The 18943-nt window shown below is 44.6% G+C and overlaps 1 pseudogene; it reads left to right on the top strand.

Moving 5' to 3' along the window:
* Positions 1 to 1258: 1258 nt before the first annotated feature.
* Positions 1259 to 1519, top strand: LOC123829102 (annotated as a pseudogene).
* Positions 1520 to 18943: the final 17424 nt, after the last annotated feature.

The raw sequence follows: 18943 nt of genomic DNA, 5'->3' as shown, positions 1-18943 counted from the left end.
GACCATCTCTCCTTCATTTCTATGCTTTGGGGGTTAAAAAGTACCGGCTTTTTCATTGCGTGGCCTGATAAATTAGTCAAGGACCCAAGTTACTGTTTAAACCAGCTGGAATAACTAACTCTGTGTGTGTGAGAGAGAAGAAAAATGAACTGTGTTCTCTGTATCTAAGCCCCTTCCAGAGGAAAAATACAGACTTTCACAGTGATAATTTCATATTTTTGGAAAGCCAGCTTTCTCGGTTCCTTTCTGTTATGCACTTACTTTTCAATGAAAAAAGAAGATAAGACAGTTGAAAAATTAGGGAGTTCTAAAGTACAGCATAGGGAATATAGTCAATAATATTGTAATAACTCTGTATGGTGCCAGGTGGTACTGGAAATATTGAGGGAAACACTTTGTAATATATGTGGTTGTCTAACCACTCTGCTATACACCTGGAACTAATACAAAATAGTATTGAATGTGAACTGTAATTAAAAATAAATTTTTTTAATGCAGGAATCAGAAGTAAACTTTTAAAAAAGATTTTATTTATTTATTTTTAGAGAGGGAAGGGAGGGAAAAAGAGAGAGAGAGAGAGGAACATCAATGTGCGGTTGCTGGGGGTTATGGCCTGCAACCCAGGCATGTACCCTGGCTGGGAATCGAACCTGGGACACTTTGGTTCCCAGCCCACGCTCAATCCACTGAGCTACGCCAGCCAGGGCTAAAATAAAATTTTTTAAAAAAGTGTCTTAAAAATTTTTTTAAATACTCCTAAATAAACTAGTTTGAAAAATGTCCAAGGTATACCATTAAATAGAAAAAAAATCCAAGTTGCAGAATAGTATTTTAAAGTATTCCATTTGCATTTTTCAAAGGGGAGGATGGGATAGAGATCATTTTTGACATGTCCAGCACACGCTGACACGGAACGTAACTAGGCGCGGTTGCCTCTGAGGAAGGCAAATGGAGGCGAGATGTGGCAGTGGGCAGCAGTCAGGAATAAAGGGAGCGTAGAAACTTCTCCTTGTCATTTAAAGATAATTTTTAAAGAGAGAGAGAGGGAAACCTTGATGTGTTGTTCCACTTATTTATGCATTCTTTGGTTGATTCTTGTAAGTGCCCCGATCAGGGATCAAACCTACAACCTTGATGTATCTGTACGATGCTCTAACCAACTGGACTACCCAGCCAGGGCTTATAACCATGTGCTTTTAATGCTTTAACACTTTTTTAAAAAAAGCATAAGTTAGTGTGCTCTTTGTCAGCTTCCACTATGGCGTACTGTGGCCAGGGCTAAAAAGTACAGAAGGTGATGGTGCAGCCCATCAGCCTCATCTTCAAATACTTGCAGAATAGATCTCAGATTCAGGTATGGCTTTTGGAGCAAGTGAACATGCAGACAGAGGACTGTATCATTGGTTTTGATGAGTATATGAACCGTATTAGATGATGCAAAAGGGACTCATTCTAAAACAAAGTCAAGAAAACAACTGTGTCAGATAATATTACTCTGCTCCAAAGTGTCTCTAATTAGAAATAGCTAATAAAGTGAGAAATTGTTTCGAAGTTATCACAGGTTGTGTTTTTTAGGTGTCCTTTGTTGGGGGTATAGTCATTAAACATTTATTCATATTGCTTTGATCACCCTTATGTTATTACCAGATGACAATAAATCCTGTGGGATTGTTTTTATTTTTTAAAAATTATACTTATCTTGCACATGTGTGCAATGTATGTATGTAAAACTCATTCTTCCATCGCAACCAAAAAGACATGTTTAGGTAACTTATCACCTAAGGATCTAGGACATTTTGCCTTGACAAGCCAGGAGTCCCAGACCTAGCTGATTTTATTCTTCATACATTGCTTTTTATTTTTAGATTTCCTAATACCTTTTTAAAAATATTATATTTTATCATTTATGCTATTACAGTTGTCCGAATTTTTCCTCTTTGCCCCTCTCCACCCAGACAGCCCCCACTCCCTCAGGCAATCCCCACACCATTGTCCATGTCCATGGGTCACGAGTGTATGTTCTTTGGCTGCTCTATTCTCCATGCTGTACTTTACATCCCCATAACTATTTTGTAACCATGAATTTGTACTTCTTAATCCCTTCACCTTTTTTGCCCATACCTCTAACCCCCTCCCATCTGGCAACCATCAAAACGTACTCTGTATCTATGATTCTGTTTCTGTTCTGCTTGTTTATTTTGTTTTTTAGAATCAATTGTTGATAGATAGATAGACAGGTATCTGTCTATTTATTGCCATACTATTGTTCACATTTTTATTTTCTTCTTCTTAAAGAAGACCCTTTAACATTTCTTGTCATACTGTTTTGGTGGTAATGACCTCCTTTAGCTTTTTCTTGTCTGGGACACTTTTTATGTGTCCTTTGATTCTAAATGATAGCTTTGCTGGGTAGAGTAATCTTGGTTGTAGGTCCTTGCGTTTCATCTCTTTGAATATCTCTTGCCAGTCCCTTCTAGCCTGCAAAGTTTCTTTTCAGAAATCAGCTGACAATCGTATGGGAGCTCCCTTGCAGGTAACTAACTCCTTTTTTCTTAATGCTTTTAGAATTCTCTCTTTAACGTTTGGCATTTTAATTATGATGTGTCTTGGAGTGGGCCTCTTTGCATCCATCTGGTTTGGGACTCCCTGTGCTTCCTGGACTTGTATGTCTATTTCCTTCACCAAGTTAGGGAAGCTTTCTGTCATTATTGTTTTCAAATAGGTTTTCAATTTCTTGCTCTCTCTCTTCTCCTTCCAGCAGTCCCATGATGGAAATACTGGTACATTTGAAGTTGTCCCAGAGGCTCCTTACACTGTCTTCATAATTTTGGATTCTTTTTTCTTCTTGCCATTCTGATTGGTTGTTTTTTTGCTTCCTTATATTCCAAATTGCTGATTTGATTCTTGGTTTCATCCACTCCACTATAAATTGTTCTTTATTTCAACTAGTATATCCTTCATTTCTGACTGGATCTATTTTATGTTGTTGAGGTCCTCACTAAGTTTATTAAACATTCTTAAAACCAGTGTTATAACTCTGCATCTAGTAGATTGCTTGTCTCCATTTTGCCTAGTTAATTTTTTGGAGTTTTGTTGTGTTCTTTCATTTGGGTTATGTTTCTTTGTCTCCTCATTTTGGCAGCCTCCCTGCGTTTGATCCGATGTATTAGGTAGAGCTGCTGTGTTTCCCAAGCTTGGTAGAGTGTTCTAATGTAGTAGGTGTCCTATGGGGTTCAGTGACACTGCCTCCCCTATTACCTAAGCTGGGTACTCAAGGTACATCTACCACGTGGGCTGTGCACTCCCTCCTGTTGTAGTTGAGCTTTGATCGCTGTTGGCACATCCAAGGTCAGCCGTCCCTGTGTTCTGTCCAGGGTCACACAGCATAAGCTATAAAGGGATCTGTAGATGGTGTTACTTGTGCTGGGCTTGGAGGTGCCCAGATGAGGCCAAGCTGTGTACAAAGGCCAGCTGCTGCGGGTGCTAGGTCTGGGGCAACTTAGGTAGAAGTATGCAGCTTGCTAAAGCCAGGTGCTGCTTGTTTGAGAGAATTTAATAAAATCTGAGTCTCGGGCCAAGACAAGTCATTTGTATGGAAAAACCATTGGAAACAGCTCGGGTGGGCCCAGAAGTTGGGTGGGGCCAGGCTTCAGGGAATCATCAGGGTGAGGCAAACAGGGATAGCCAGGTTGATGGAGTCTCAGACATGCCACCTGCCTGCCTTCTCTGTGGCTCTGTTGGGGGAGCGCTCAGAAAAGACACCATGGCTTCTGCCAGCACTTCTGTCTGGGGAAGAACCTGCCCCACATCTCTCCCCCTGATAACGGACAATTCACTTTCTCCATGTATGTCTCCGATGCCTTCCAATCTGCTGCCCCAATGCTGGAGTTCAGAGGGCTTGAGTGTAATTAAGTCTGTGTGTGGGCCACGTAAGAGAAACTGCCTCAGATGCCAGCAGTTTCTATCTTTCACAGTCTCCACCCCCACCAGTTTTTGCAGCTAGAAGATATGGGAACTTATCTTCCTGGCACTGGAACCCTGGGCTGGAGGGCCTGGTGTGGGGCCGGGACCCCTCACTCCTCAGAAATCCCTCCCGATTTTTACCCACCACGTGTGGGCGTGGGACCAGCCCGGTCCACATCCTCGCCCCTCCTACCAGTCTCAGTGTGGTTTCTTTTTGAATTCTGTAGTTGTAGGGCATCCATGTAGCTTGATTTCTGATGGTTCTGAAGGGCGGTTGTTCTATAGTTTAGTTACAATTTTGATGTGGTTATGCGAGGAGATGTGCCATGTTTACCTATGCTGCCATCTTGACTGGAAGTCCTAATATCTTAAATGCTGTTAAAGTGAGGTATAGTTAAATATATAAGCCATCTTTCTGCACTGTATAGTCTTTTAAATGGAGTGTAAGGAACAGAGGTTTTTTGTTTGTTTTTTTTTTTCCTTTGGCACTTTTTCTAAACCACAGGAGTGGCTGTGGCCTGTTCTTCCTCTCTGCCAATTTTAATTCTCAAGCTGATGGCCTTCTGGGGTCTGTACCATTGCAAATCAATAACAATGGCCAAAATGCTTCCTGTTAGATAATCACATTAGAGATTTTTCAAGGAATGCTTTGTTCTGCACCAGAACACAACAGGGGCAAAATTACTTCTGTAGAAACTTGGTATTTACATCCTTGGAAAAATCAGATTTTAAACCCATTGTTTCTTCTCCTGCTTAAAAAAAATAATAAGAAAGAGGGCATGGGGGAATAAATGCTAATAGGAAAAAATACAATAAAATAAATTTAAAAAAATAAAGAAAGAAAAATAATACCTTAATGTTCCATCATTTTGTCAAATCAGCCCTTAGTTTCCAGGGAAAGATAGAGTTTGGGTTTTCCTAATACCGCTCCACCCTTTCTCTCAATTTTACAGCGATTCTTCAGTGAACTGGAGGAAGCACAGTGAAGGGTGTGTGTTGGGGGAAGGGTGTTTGGATGAGCAAAGGGAGTGGGGGAACATGGGTGGGGGGAGTGAAGAGTGGACTGTGATTAGCAGTCTTCAAGATAGTGGTTTTAATGAGGCTCAGAGTGGGCAACCAGAGACCAGATGCAAAAGTGGCAAATATATTTTTAAAATTTGGACCGCAGTCCGATTTCAGAAGTAGAGTGCCGTCGCTGTTTCTTGAATATGATGAGATACTAACATTTAAACTGTCTGCACATTATGCATTATTTCTCATCGCTGTTCTATAAGTTAATCAAGTAGGGGTTCTAGGTTGTAGGGCTAGTGCTTCTAAAGCTGCAACCCAAAGGGTTCTGTCTAAGGCAACATTGAAATTTTAAAAAGATCCATACCACACAATGAAAAATCATTTGAGAAAGTGGAGGTCCCCTGAGTGTGTTTCCCCAATACTATAAACCCCTTAATAAGGTTTTTTTTATATATATAATCTTATTTCTTTTCTTCTCACCGTCGCCCTCATACAGCACAGATCCTCCCATACCCCTGCTGGCCAAACTGCTCTCTAGACTCCTTTTTCATTTCGGCTCTTTGCTGTGAAATCTGACCTCTTAGGGCTACTTCCGCTGGAGAGGCCTGGTCCTCCTCGGAAGGGAGGGTGGCGGGGAGAAACAGCGGGAGGCTAAGCCACAAAGCTCTCCTGCTGCGGAGAAAGGGGACAAGTTGATCCCTCCGCTCCAGCAGGAGCCTGATTTTCCCCCTTGGAACTCAGTGAAACTATTTTCATTTTGAATGGGGGAAAAAAAGGTAGCTCGTAAACCATTTTATTTGGGGCCCTCACATTCAAAGTTCCCACGCTAGTCTCTGGACTTTTCTCCCCTTGTGATTTCACGGTTGGAATTCGAGCGTCTGGCTCAGAGGACAAGGACAAGCTTGGGGACAGGCAAAACCGCCTGCAGAAACAGACCGCTCCGGACCCGTAGGCAATCCCCAAGGCTTCCGCAGACCCGCGTTTTCCGCTGACCCGCCCTACTCAGAGCAAATGCCTTACTGACTTCTGCTTGTTAAGCTTGGAGCTGAGAAGCCAAGGGGGTGGAGAGCGACAAGTGGGGAAGGGTCGATGTGGAGAAACAGGCAGTTTAGAGGAACCCTCTCCCCTGGTTCTCCCCTACCCCTTGTAAGATGTACTTGCCAACAGTGTTTACGCCGCCCGCCTGCCTGCCCGGCCGGTCCACAACGGCGGGTCAAACCCTGGGTCCCAACCACTTCCTGTCTTAACCTAAGCCTTACAAACTTGGGCAAATCTCCCAACTCTCCTAAGTTACCCTCCCTTGTGTAAAATGGAGATAAAATATAAAATGTCTTCCCGAGGTTCTTGTCAGGATTAAATGAAGTCAAGTCTTTGAAAGAGTGCCCTAAACAATGAAGTGTTATAGAAATGTTATTTTATAATTTTTTAAAGATTTTATTTATTTATTTTTAGAGAGGGAAGGGAGGGAGAAAGAGAGAGAGAGAGAAACATCAATGTGCGGTTGCTGGGGGCTGTGGCCTGCAACCCAGGCATGTGCCCTGACTGGGAATCGAACCTGCGACACTTTGGTTCGCAGCCCGTGCTCAATCCACTGAGCTACACCAGCCAGGGCATTTTATAATTTTTTAAATCTGCTTTATCTGTGAAGTTTTCCTCTCTAGATCTCAGGTTACTTGACACATTCATAACATTATATATTATAATTATAAATTCCTAACATTAAATAGCATGTATATTTAGAGTCCTAATATTACACACACACACACACACACACACACACACACACGATTCAAATGTTTTTACCTGGAACCACATCTCTGGGAGGTAGGAGGAATAGATACTGATCATGTAAATAGTAGTAGGCTATTGGTCTTGATTCCCAACCAGAGATGGAGGATTCGCCCTGCAGCTAATAACGATTAAGCTTCACGACTTTTCGATTTCATCCAAAGCCCAATACTTAATTCTGTACTCATTATTTTGTGTTCTTCTTTCTAAAGAGGACCTTCTCTATTTTAAAAAACTCCAGGTGCCACAATCTTTGCTCCCAACACTAGCATGAAAGAGTGTTCTGCGCTTCTATTCTACACTACTGGAGAATTGGGGAGCTGGGGGCCCACTCTGTCTTCTCTTGATATGTCCTCCCTTCTCTGATCATTCTCTTGTGTCATTGTAGTCCCTTCTCTCTTTCCAAATGCAGATATACTTTCCGCTTCTCTCCAGTTCTCTAATTCATCAACAGTCATATAGCTGGGTGCACACACCCACCCACCCACACACCCTACATACTCACTCCTATGGAGAGATAAATTTAGAGATCGGAAACAGCGTGTTCAAAGATAGCACCATTCATCCCAAATGACTCAGAGAGAGAGAGAGCTATTCCCAGCCAGTGTGGAGCCCTTAGCGTGAAAACAGAGCGAGGAAGAATTCTTTGATTTAATAATGGTAGAGTTATAGATTTTTCCAGGAGTGGATCCAAAAGTGCTATTAATAGGAAGAGAGTGTTTTCATCATGGGATATCACACTAGGTTTTCTTTGGAAGAAATGTAACACTCCACGTAGCAAGGTGTGCTTGTCTGTGGGCGATTCAGAAGGAGCCAGGCCACAGCCCTTTCTGGTCAAAGAACTCCCTGGAAACAAGGCACCCCAGCTCTTCCCCAGTTTGCGGGAACCCAGGCTCACTCTCACCACACACACACACACACACACACACACACACACACACACTCCAGAGCCAACAAAGGGACATCCTCAGTAACATCAGGCTGAAGCCCAGAGCAGTAAATACTTGGGGAGACAAGGACAGGTTCCAACCTGTTGGAAGGGTTGGAATTTTCAAAACAGGGACTGGGAGACATCAGACTGGGACTGGGATGACAGGGGGACAGGAGACAGACACTCAAAAATTGCAGAGATCGAACTGAGGAAGCAGGTAGTATCCATTCAGAAGAGTCTCTGAAGGCCTACATGGAGAGGACTTGCCCCACCCCACCCTCACCCCGAATGGCATGAGGAGAAGAGTCAGTTCGAGGAAGACGAAGCTGCCAGCCCTGTTACTGGACCGCTTCAGTTCGCTTATCTGACATTTCAACGAAAGTACAGCCCTGTGGCCAGCTGAGTAATAGCCCCCCAAGATATGAGGTCCTAATCCCGGGAACTTCCAAATGCTGCTCATACGGAAAAGGAGTCTTTGCAAATAAGATTAAGGACCTTGAGAGGTGACTCAGGATCTCGTCCTGGATTGTCTGGGCGGGCCCTCAGTGCAGTCACAGGTGTCCTCATGAAAAGGGGGCTGAGGGAGACGTTACACGCACAGAGCAGAAGTTTGCATGAAGACAGAGCGGAGAGAGATCTGAAGATGCTGGCCTTGCAGGTGCAAATGGCATGGCCACAAGCCAGGGAATGCCAGCAGCCGCCAGAAGCTGGAAGGGGCAAGGAACTGAGCCTGCCCTGAGGCCTCTGAAGGGAACAGGGCCCTGCTGACACCTTGATTTTGTCTGGCCCCGTGAGGCTGATTTTGGACTTCTGCGCCCGAGAGCCATAAGAGAATAAAAAGTGTATTGTTTTAAGTCACACAGGAAGCTAATGCAACCCCTGTTAGAATTCTGTAAGTGTTTGCTCTGCCAAAGATTGGCAGACCTGGGCAGCACTGGCTTTTTTCCAATCATCAGATGCATCAAGATTACTTGTGGTTGCCTTGGCTGGTGTGTGCAGCTCAGTGGACTGAGTGTCAGCCTGTGAACCAAAAGGTCACCCGTTCAATTCCTGGTCAGGGCACATGCCTGGGTCGTGGGCCAGGTCCCCAGTTGGGGGTGTGCAAGAGGCAGCAGATCTGTGTATAATCTCTCACACATCGGTGTTTCTCTCTTTCTTTCTCCCTCCCTTCCCCTCTCTTCAAAAATAAATAAATAAAATATTTTTTAAAAGATTACGGGGGTCTCTAGTGGAGAAAGCCTATTTTGCCAGAGCCCTCCCGACTGCAGGAGACTGCATTAGTTTGCTGGGGTGGCCATAGAAATGATCACAAACTCGATGTCTTAAAGCAACAGGAATGTGTACCGTCAAGGTAGTGGAAGCCAGAATACAAAACAAAGGTGTTGGCAGAACTGCTTCCTTCTAGAGGCTCTGAGGGCGACTCCGTTCCCTGCCTCTCTCCTGCGGTCCGGGGGCTTCCTCCATCCTTGGTCTGCGGCTGCACAATTCCAGCCTCTGCCTCTGTCTTCACGTGGATCTTCACCTGGCCGTCTCCCCTGTGTCTCTGTGTATCGTCTCCTTTTCTGTCTCCTAGGAGGACATGGGCCATTGGATTTAGGACCCACCCTAGTCCAGGATGATCTCATTCAGAGAAAGAGAATTGCATCTGTGAAGACCCTGTTTCCAAATAAGGTCACGTTCACAGATACTGAGTGTTAGAACTTGGACATACCTTTGCAGGGGTTGTGGGGGGGACATGCTATTCTACCCACTGCAGGGGCCAGCGCCCCTACCTTCTTGTTCAGTGGGGAGTGGTAGAGAACTCTAGCAATCATCTAGCCTAATGAAGACTCAGCAAGTTAGCCCTGGCTGGCGCAGCTCAGTGGATGGAGGGTGGGCTGCGAACCAAAGTGTCTCAGGTTCGATTCCCAGTCAGGGTACATGCCTGGGTTGCAGGCCATGACCCCCAGCAACCGCACATTGATGTTTCTCTCTCTCTTTCTCCCTCCCTTCCCTCTCTGAAAATAAATAAATAAAATCTTTAAAATACAAATTTTAGAAAAAAATAATAAAAAAAAGACTCAGCAAGTTGCAGGAACTTGGCGAGGATCAGGCAGCACAGCTCTGATGTCGGGCCCCCTGGGAACCAACCTTGGAGTTGCTAGTCCAGGGGGATTCCCAGCACACCACCCAGCCACACCAGCCTCTCGGTGACCCCCTCCCGCCCTAGGCTCGCACCCCCGGTCCTCCAGTCTCTGCCTCCGTCATCACATGGCCTTTCTCCCTCTGCATCCATATGTGTCTCTCGGTTCTCCTCTTCTTATAAGGACTCCCATCATATTGGATTTAGGGCCCACCCTAATCCTTATGACATTATGTAAACAATTAATTATGTCTACAAAGAGCCTTATTTCCAAATGAGGTCACACTCACAGTTTCCTGATGGACATGACGTGGGGAGACACTATAAAGCTAAGTACGCTTGCCCAAGGGAGATTTGTAGATCTCTTAAATGGCTTTCTTTTCTTTTACTGCCCCTTTTAATTCACTGATTCCTCATTGCTCAGATAAAAATTCATGTAGAGAATAACAGAAGCCCATACAAGTGAACAGTTTTGTTTCCTTCTATTTCTGAAAAGTGGAGTTTTATCTGCTCTTAAGGAAAGGCACAACACCAGCCACCAGGGAACCAAGCACGACAGGAGCCAGACTACTACATTGTGAATATTCGCAGCCATCTCTCTGTCCCAGGAGCGTGTGTTGTCACCACCCGCACAGCGTCCCCTTCCCCGTCTGTGCTAGCCAGCCTACACACGATGACGTACTCAGAGATTTCAGAGTGCTACCAAGCTGATGTCCCAATCGACGGTTCTGCCACCGTCCTTCTCCTCCCTGCCCCTCCCCCTGCCCTTCAAGCTGAGCTCCACAGTAGGCAAGGACTTGTGGCCCGTCCCCAGGTCCCCAGCCGTATAAGCACCTCCGGCTGCCGTAACAAAGTGCCACTGACCAGGTGGCTTAAACAACAGAAATTTATTACCTCACAACTCTGGAGGCTGGAAGTCCAAGAAAAATGTATCATCAGGGTTGATTTCTTGTGAGGCCTCCCTCCTTGGCTCGCAACTGGCTACCTCCTTGCCGTGTCCTCACGTGATTGTCTCTCTGTCACATGTTGTATGCGCCCTATTTTCCTCTTCTCATGGGAACACCACTCACAGGGGATTCAGGCCCACTCACATGACCTTATTTTACATGAATTACCTCTGTAAAGGCCCTAGATATAGACACAGTTTGAGGATTTCAACGTAAGACCATGGGGGAGACGCAATTCAGCCCATACTATCAGGCAAAGATCTCATCTTCAGCTTACCTACCCTCCTCTCTTAATCCCATCATCCCATACCCATTCTTCGGGCCATCCAAAAATGTAGAATCTTTTGGCTAAGCACAATGTGAAATATAGAAAATAACATAGAGCCCTGGCCAAGTGGCACAGCTGGTTGAGCATCGTCCCAAATACCAAAGGTCTGCAGGTTCAATTGTCAGTCAGGGCATATGCCTAGGTTGCAGGTTTGATCCCTGGATGGGGCACATAGGGATGTTATGTGCCCACTTCCTCTTCTCCCTAAGCATATCCTCAGGTGAGGAAGGAAGGAAGGAAGGAAGGAAAGAAGGGGGGGGGGGAAGAGAAAGAAAGAAAGAAAGAAAGAAAGAAAGAAAGAAAGAAAGAAAACATGTATAAACTGAATACTTGTAATAATCCACCCATAATTGATATATTGTGCAAAATTCCTGGATAAATTAGAGTACCTCTGAAAAATGATCATTTCAGACACTTGGCAAGTATTTTGTTAGCTGAGAAAATGGAAAAACACAGAGTCAAGAAATTTAGTTCCATTCTTAATCTAATCTAAAACAGCAGGTGCGAGATACGCTGTGTGCTAAAAATAGCACCATCAGTCTGAATAAGCAAGATGCCTGAGAATAATCACAGGTTTCTAAAAACAATCATAAAAACCTCAGTCATAACCAACATCCAATGTGAAAAAAAAGCGCCTTCTTCTGAAAGCACAGAAAAAAGGTGAAAAGTGGCAACAATAAAGTCTAAGTGGTAGAGATGGCAGAGAGCCATGAGGTTGTGTTTATAGAAATACAAAACCAAATAGCTGTCCATACTTTTCTTTAGGGCCTGAGGAAAGAGAACACTGGGAATGCTCTAGAGAAGAGTTAACCCTGAAGCCAGAAAGGAGCACGAAAAACTATCCCTAGCACCAGGACAGAGGATTCCTCGTTCGACAGGCAGAACGGAACCTTCTTTGGAGTTAGAAAGTATGAGACCAGAGAGCTTATCACTAACGATGTAATTCAGTGATGGGTCCTTTTTCAGGTCACCCATTTATGTCAGCTCCAAGTTCTACGTGACTCACTGTAGTAGTGAGAGAAACCAAAACAAAACAAAATAAGAAAATCCATGAGGTCCACAGAGTGTATATCAATTTCACATATTTAAAAAAAAACCCCACAGTGCTAGGGATGCATCTATAATCTGATAAGTCAGGGAATATAGTCCACCCAAATATCCTTCTCTGCTACAAGTCTATGAATGGGTTGAAATAAACAGCTGAGTTCCTGATAGGCTAGAAAAATACCGCCTTTGCTCACGTGTGGACTCACCGATGATATCAGAGCAAGAATTATTGCTGTCAGGTACCAAGGAGAAGATGTCTTAAGGAAAAAGATATGAATAACAAGTTCGGAGGAAAGGAAAGTCAGTTTAAAAAAACCCAGCTGGGTGGGCGAGGTTGGGGGAAAAAAGGAGGCTAAGGACGATGATGCTGCATCTAATGCAAATACACATTTTTCCACAGCAGCCTCTATAGAGCTCAAAATACTTGTAAGACATGCTTTTACTGTGAGGTAGCAGGAAGTGAGTGTCAGCAGCCCTTACAGATGGTTCCGAGGGTGCCTGGGTTTTCCCGGCAGGATCTCCAGCCCCGACGGAGCAGCAGAGATGACTTACAGGGAGAGTGTCTCTCTTCTTCCTAGGAGCTTACAAACTCATCACCAGAAAGGTTCCCCAACCCAAAGATGTGCTATTGCAATATAAAGATACCACATATTAATGACTATATTAAAATTTCTATTAGAAATCTCCAAGCTGATAAGAGAAAGAAGTAGTCCTGTTTCACAGATTAAATAAGAGAAGGGACGGAGAAATGCGGCCATTCGGTCAGCATGTTAGTTTCCTCGGGCTGCCGAGACACATTATACCATGCTGGGTGGTTGAAACAGCAGAAGTCCATGCTCTCACAGTCTGACGGCTGGAGATCCAAAATCAGGGTGTTGACAAGGCCGTGTTGCCTCCGAAGGCTCTAGGGACCATCCTTCTTGCCTCTTCCAGCTCCTGGCGGTTGCTAGCGCTGCTTGCCTTCCTTGGCTTGCAGACACATCACCCTGATTTCTGCCTCCCTTGTGTCATGGTGTTCTCCCTCTGCGTCTGTGTCCAAATTTTCTTCCTCTTACAAAGACACCAGCAGTTGGATTGGGGCTCTGGTGAGACCTCATCTTAACTTGATTACATCTGGAAAGACCCTGTTTCCATTCAGGTCATATTCACAGCTATTGGGGGTGGGGCTTGAACATGTCTTTTGAGGGGATATAATTCAACCCACAACAATCAGCTTAAACACAGGCTAATTGCTTCCTAGGGGTAGACATGTCAAAACCACCAAGGGCCATGTCTCTACAGGCAAAAAAGGAGATACCACCACATTTGCTGGTGAAATAGCCCAGAATCTTTTTCTAAATAAGCTCTCTAGGAGTTCTCCCATCTCTAATATTCATGATGCTATCACTCGAAACTTATCCCACAGAATCTATCTATTACATCTTATGTGACTTTTCCGTTACGAAATGTTTGTATTCCCATCCATAAAGCTAGTAGCAGTGTTTTTCAGAGGAAACTTCTTCCAAAAGCGATGATCTCCTTTTTATAAAGAAAGGAGAATATCCAGAGACATAAATACCTACGATAGCAATAATTAACATTTTCGAATTTCCATTCTGCATAAGACTCTGTGGTAGGCACCATCAGTCTATTTACTGTGTGTGCATGATTGTCCCCATTTAGGGTTGTGGAAGACGAGAGGAAGCGAGCAGGAATTGCCAAGGTCTCCTAGGCCCTAAGAGGGTAGAAGGGTAGCTACAGACGGGGGGACCCTGCTTCTGACCCAAGAGCAAGACAACTAGGGCTAGAGAGAAGGAGACAGAGTGTGGGAGAGAAAGGCCTGGAAGAGAACCTTCCTTCCCTCTGTACCAAGCAATGGTTTGTGTAGGGGCTGCCGTTTCTGTGTGCGCCGTGTTGTCTCTGACCAATTGACCGAATCAGAATAAGCCGCTCACATCGCCCTGCGTCAGGTGGCCAGGAGCGAGGCACTGTTCTCCTTATCTGTAGAGTGCTTTGTCGGGAGGCTGACGGAAATCATGAAACACAATCATTCTTTCTAAGTCTGTGAAGAACCAATGAAAGCGAGTGATTCATTCGTGGGCGACCCCACATTGTCTTGTTATATGTTACAATGTTCTTTGTCCACTTCCCCTTAGAAAGCATTTATTTACTCAGCAGTGACTACATACTAGCTTGCACAGAACGATAGCTCCACGCAACTGCTGGGTGTCAGCTGGGTTTTTTCCTTCACGACTGCTAAGTCCTAGGGGGCGCGAGTCACAGTAGCTCCTGAAGATGTCATCTCCGGGCAAGAGAAATATAAATAACCAGAGTTCTTCCTTCTCTTCGGGCTTAAAAATAAAATTTCACATGATTCAGTTATGCAATTCCAAAACAACATCTAACCTTCCATTTCCTCATTTTCACCTTCTCTTATGTCACTCCACTTCCTGCTGTTCTGAATTATGTTATATTGTCTTCTCCATCTTTGGGCTAGAAAATTTAAGGAATTTGTTCAAAGGGATGCAGTTAATTTGTGGGAGGACCCGACATGAGATCCCACATGTCTTGATCACCGAGACACAGAACTGACTCCTTCTTTGTATCTACGTGTACATTCATGTAGATATTTTTATATCCCTGCCAAGCTTGCTGATCTCCTGTGCTGTGCAATCATATCAAATCATAGGCTTGGGATCATCAAGGACAGATTTAGAAAAGTTACTCTGGTACTTAAACATTTTGAGGAGTCATTCCTGGGTAAAAGATTTCATAAAAGTTTGAGAAATGTGGCATCCTTATTATTTAACTTCACAAAAAAAAAGAGAGAGAAAGAGAAAACAAGGAGAAGAAGAAAAAGTGGAAATTTTGATACAGTATTACCAATAGTAAAAGTGTTAAGAAAAAGGAAGTGAAATTATACACTCAAAACTACACTCATGGTTTACTCATAGATTTCCCTTGTGAGCACAATCTAATAATAACCAACATTTAGGTCATAGGTCAAACAAATAACTGTAATCAACAGAGGAAAGGCAATGTTTTCCATAAACTAAAATGAGACCAAATTGTATTCAATGGTGTATCCCCACAGTCCTCATAGTTCATTGTTCATAGTTCAGTTAGTTCAATTAGGGGCGTCATTAGTGCTCAATGCACTTTGTCTAATAAATGCTGATTGAAAGAGATATGTGGTCTACAGAAAGTTAAATTACAAGATTGCCTCGAGTCTGGATTCAGGGTTCTTTTAATGCCAGCACATTGTAATTCTAATTTTAAAAATAAGCACAAAAATATTCCCAGTTAGAGATAAAGAGTCCTCAGTTTTCAGCTCCCTCCATATAGCAGATGTCGAGACACGTGTATAGAATGGATATGATTTGAATTCCTTGGTTACAAGGAAGAGCAACCACCTTGAGCTAGCTTAAGCAAAACAGAGAATGCATCACGTGACACGACTAGGTCTCATGGAACCCAGTGTCTCATGGGACTCACGAAATATTCCAGGTGCTCCTCTGTATTTTCCCAGCCTCCCCTGCAGTTCATCTGGGGTCATGTGACCAGATCTAGCCAATGAACCTCAACAACATGTATTGCTTCAGAGCCGAGGCATTTATAAATGACATTCCCTCCTTGAAGACACTGTGCTAAATGAAATAAGTCCGTTACAAAGACACATATTGTATGATTCTGCTTAGGTGAAGTACTTAGACTGGTCAAACTCAGAGGGACAGAAAGCAGAATAGTGGTTGCCAGGGTTGGAGGGGAGAATGAGAAGTTAGTGTAAATTTAACGGGAATAGAGTTTCAGTTTGAGAAGCTGAAAGAAGTTCTGTAGACGGCGGTGACGATGGTTGCACAGAACTGTGAATGTACTTAGTGCCGCTGTGCTGCACGCTTAAAAATGGTGAAGATGATAAACTTCATGTTATAAATATTTTACCATAATAAAAAAACAAAGTTAAAAAAGCAAGGTAGAGAAATTTTGTATAGTATTGAATAAGGAGAAAGAGGAACCTATGTACATAATTGTATATATATGTATATATGCATATATGTATATATGTGTGTATGCATATATGTGTATATATATATGTATGTGTGCATATATGTATATATAAAATCCTCACCCAAAGATATGCTTATTGATTTTTGAGAGGAAGGGAGAGAGAAACATCAGTCGGTTGCCTCCCATACATGCCCCAAACAGGGATCAAACCTGCAACCTTTTGGCGTAGACAATGGTGCTCCAGCCAACTGAGTCAGCCAGCCAGGACATAACGGCTTATATTTTAAAAAGAAAAAAAAAACCTTTATAATTCACTTTCGTAGAAAAGAGGGAATAGAGCAGAGGGGACAGGGCTATAAGCTAGATTTATCTGAATGTATTTTGCTTTGTAGATTGGGCTTTGAAACTCTGTAGGTATTTCACATAATAATAACACAAAATGAACAAGCTTTAAAAAAAAGGGTGGCTGTACCTGCTCCATCTCTGTCTTCCCCTACTCCAGCAACCTTGCAGCCACGCATTCCAAACAGTGTAGGTGCAAGAGAGAAGGGGCTGCTTGACCACTCAGGACTTCGTGAGAGGGAAGACTTCTAGCCTCCCGCACTGTGAGAGAGAGTCCGTTTCTGCTGAATTAAACCACTCAGTTACTGGTAACTTGTTATGGCAGCCACAGAAAACTAGTACAGTGTTTCTCCGGGCACCTGGGAGCCAGGTTACTTCCAGCTTCCTCTCCGCCATCCCTGGGAGGTGGCCCTCAACTTCACGGCCCAAGATGGATCTGCAGTCTTCATGTCCATGGTGCACTAGGGTGGGAAGGAAAGAAAAAGGAGATCCCCCTCCTTATAAGGACATTCCTCATAGCAGCGCTGCCGTTTCCCTCCTGCAGCCGAGCCCGGCTACGAAGGCGGTAGGGAAATCATCTGTACTCTGTGTGTCCAAAGACTCAGCTCAAACTTAGGTTCCTATTACCAAAGGGGGGAAGTGGATACTGGGAGGCAATGCACAGTCCCTATCCCTATGATGAAATTATTTCTAAAGTGTTTTGTAACACCCTAGCATCTCCTTATTTTATGTTTTATTTTTTTAAATCCTCACCCAAGGACATTTTTTCATTGCTTTTTAGAGAAAGAGAGAGGAAGAGAGAGAGAGAAATCAATGCGAGAGAGGAACATCAACTGGTTGCCTCCCATACATGCCTGGACCAAGGAGCATACACACCCGGACCAGGGATGGAACCCACAGCCCAGGCATGTGCCCTGACCAGGAATCAAACCCGCAAACTTTCTGGTACAGGACAACACTCCAACCAACTGAGCCATACCAGCTAAGGCTTCTTTATATTATAACAAAAATATTAATGTCGGACTGAGACAGGATAGTAAGAAGCTAGGAAAATTCCTTGGCAAGTGGAACAGGGAAACTGAGAGAGCTGAACACAATGGCTGGGCAATTTACAGCCAGATACCGAAGGTCACCTCCCTGGAGATAACATCCAGGCCTCAGTTGTGTTTCAGCTCCAGGCCCAGAGAAGCAGCAAAACCAGGTGGGCGAGGGCGATGCCAGAACCCAGTGCAATGACTAAACACCCCCTGCCCTGCCACTGACCAATCAGGAGGCCATGACCCTCAAAGGGCACACCTGGAGAACTGATGAATATTGTGCTGAAACCCTCCCCTGAGGCCTCCTTTAGGATTCCTGCCTGCAAGAAAGAAAAGGCCTCAGGCCCTGCCTGGTGGGGCTCAGTGGATTGAGCGCTGGTCTGCAAACCAAAAGATCCCCAGTTCATCCCTCGTGAGGGCGCATGCCTGGGTAGTGGGCCAGATCCCCAGTTGGGGGCATGCAAGGGGCAACCAATCAATGTTTCTCTTGCACATCAATATTTCTCTCCCTCTCTTTCTTCCTTCCTTCCCTCTCTTTAAAAATAAATAAATAAAGCATTTTTTTTTTAAAGCCTCAAGACAAAGGACCCAGATCTCCAACTCTCCCTTCAGGGAGCAGCTGGTGCCACCTTCCTTTTCCTTCCCCCTACACCCACATGTTTCCTCACAAGCATGCATCTCCTGAACTCCAAGGCCGGTGCAGCTTGCCCCAGGCTAATCCCCTGAACTTGTCCCTGAGGCCCCTTTCCTCTGACTTCCCGCTGAGCTGAGGCAGCCCCGCCCAGGCCCTCCTGTTGCTTCTTCTACGCTAAGCTTTTCTCACCACCCTCCCTTGAGAACACACTCATAGAACTCTAACTCATCCACTTCCAGCTCACTGATCTGTAATTCTTTGCTGCATCCCTGAGAAGAACAGAGCGTCTAGAATCAAGGCTCCTGGAGTTTTAACTAGATCTGGATGTCGAAAGACTGAGGGAGGCCAGTGGAAACCAGCAGCAAGGGCACCCTGACCCAAGGGGCGGCCTGAGCAAGCATGCAGAGGCCTTAGTTCACAGTGACCACTTCTTCAGGTCCACCTTCCCCGGCTCCCCAAATCAGGGCAGCCATCTGACACCCCGACTCAGCCCACAGTTTGCCTTTGCAGCACTCACTGTATTTGCTCAAGTCTGTTGATCTAGTCAAGGAAAGCTCCCGGAGGGCAGGAAACGTGTCTGCCTTGATTACCCGCTATGTCCTCAGTACCTGCTTCCACACTCAGCACATGGCAGATGCTCAAGAAATACTTGTGGTTGAATGAACGCAGGAACTAAGGCAGGAGAGTGCGGGTTCCCACAAGACCAATAACGCATGAGGCCCACACAGAGGTGCCTCGTGCTCTGCGCCACCTCAGAGTGGGCCAGAATGAGGACCGGATGGGTGACTCAGATGTCGGGAAAATTT

This window comes from Phyllostomus hastatus, unplaced genomic scaffold, assembly GCF_019186645.2.
Source record: "Phyllostomus hastatus isolate PE091 unplaced genomic scaffold, TTU_PhHast_1.1 phas_scaffold_1066, whole genome shotgun sequence".
Classification (NCBI taxonomy): domain Eukaryota; kingdom Metazoa; phylum Chordata; class Mammalia; order Chiroptera; family Phyllostomidae; genus Phyllostomus; species Phyllostomus hastatus.
Note: the sequence above shows the minus strand (reverse complement) of the source record. Positions and strands in the feature narration are given on the sequence as shown.